The sequence below is a fragment of the Tupaia chinensis genome, unplaced genomic scaffold, assembly GCF_000334495.1.
Source record: "Tupaia chinensis unplaced genomic scaffold, TupChi_1.0 Scaffold000094_1, whole genome shotgun sequence".
Classification (NCBI taxonomy): domain Eukaryota; kingdom Metazoa; phylum Chordata; class Mammalia; order Scandentia; family Tupaiidae; genus Tupaia; species Tupaia belangeri.
In genome coordinates this window covers 2,834,407-2,835,958 of record NW_006159556.1, presented here as the reverse complement: position 1 = coordinate 2,835,958, position 1,552 = coordinate 2,834,407, and the positions used below count along the sequence as shown (strand labels likewise).

General features: G+C 44.3%; 1 long non-coding RNA gene across 1 annotated transcript in view; it reads right to left on the bottom strand.

Moving 5' to 3' along the window:
- Positions 1 to 1,546, bottom strand: part of LOC106734327 (uncharacterized) — a 9,418-nt gene extending 7,872 nt beyond the window's left edge. Inside the window, exon 1 of the long non-coding RNA XR_001369991.1 lies at positions 1,461 to 1,546. This is a non-coding gene — a long non-coding RNA (uncharacterized LOC106734327). The remainder of the gene's footprint in view (positions 1 to 1,460) is intronic.
- Positions 1,547 to 1,552: the final 6 nt, after the last annotated feature.

The window sequence follows — 1,552 nt, the reverse complement described above, 5'->3', positions numbered from 1 at the left end:
TTGAGTTAGTCATTTTGGCGAATTACTGAAAGATGGCAGTTCTGGCTAAAAGGAAGCCTTTTTTTTTTTTTTTAACATGAATGTTTCCTCTCATAAAATCCATCATGGTTAGGAACTATACATTCCTTGGTACGATTACTTGGTTAATGTTTGCTTCCCCTTCATGGAAACAAAAACGGTGCTATTTTGCTTACTGAAAATGTATCTGCAGGGCCTGAGGTTACAAAAGATGTTCAATGTAAAGTACTTTTGTTAGAGAACATTTAGAAAGTCAGAAAGAAATGGGTGGAAGACAGCACTACAGAAATGCTAAGAGAAAGTAAACCATGGCCTCTTCATCCCAGTTTCAATACCTGCTATAATACCTGGCGTTGGGGCCATTTATAGTCATTTTGGTAAAGCGAGCAGGACCTATTCATTGAGGAAACTGCATTTTACAGTGGGCCAATCAGAAAATAACATGAAGTACTGAGGTACCATCACTGTTTTGCTGAAGAGTGAGTTCTTAGGAGCTTGGCTATTTATTTGGTAAAGGAAGCTTACCGTACCTTAGTTTGGTCTTTAGACATCACTCCCACCCCTCCTCCAGGCTTGAGTCTTTCATAACCAAACTTTTCCTGGAGATGAAACTTCATGTGAAAAACCATCAGCCAGATATTTAAACCCAAATTCTGATTTCAAATCTTATGATTGACATATGAAAATAGGATCTCTCTTCTCAAGAAGTGCCCTTCCTTCCACTACTCTATTTGGGTCACTTCCCAAGTTGGATTCGTGACCCCCCACTGGGTTAGGACTTCGGGATAGACTGAACTTGTATGAAATTGCACACCTCCAGAGCAGGAGTGAATTGTGTGTTAATCCTGTCCCCAGAGTGTCTGAAGGTGTCTGGTGTGATTCACATGTCAAAGGCTGGTGTCATTTTCTTAGCTGGCCCGAGCTACGGGATAACCAGAATTCTGCTTTCATATCTTTTTGTCTCAGAGGGATTTGCCAATTTGCCTGATTTCACCTAGGGTTCACAGGTCAGCCAGCAGCGTCTCATGCCCAGGAAGATAAACCACTCCTCCCAACTTCTTTCTGCCTGGTCAGTCTGCTAGGTGCTCAGAGCAGGTGACTGCAGACCTGAGGTGATCTGAAATGTCCTTGGGGAGAATCTGGCCTCAAAGCGCCTTCCTGGTTTGAATGCCAGGTCACAGATCCTTCCACTAGGAGAGCCATGCCTTTGGGTCACAGCAGTACTTTCCCAGTATTCTGCGTCTCAAACTGGGGGATGGGGGGCAGGGCGGACACACGAAGTCACCTTTGAGAACATTTTCTTCCAAAGATTATCTGTGGATCAGATAAGGACCAGGGCAAGACTGAAAGTACTTATGACCTTGGGGAGTTTAAAGGAGCGGTGCGATTCAGTACCAGGTCAAGAGTAAGAGGACAAACTTTTAAAATGTTTATTCCCTTACTGGGTTTTAGGCCACGGATGTCTTTCAGATGACGCGAGCTGAGATCTCGTGCTCAGTGACTCTTCTCTTCTGGCCCCCCAGCCTCCACGCTC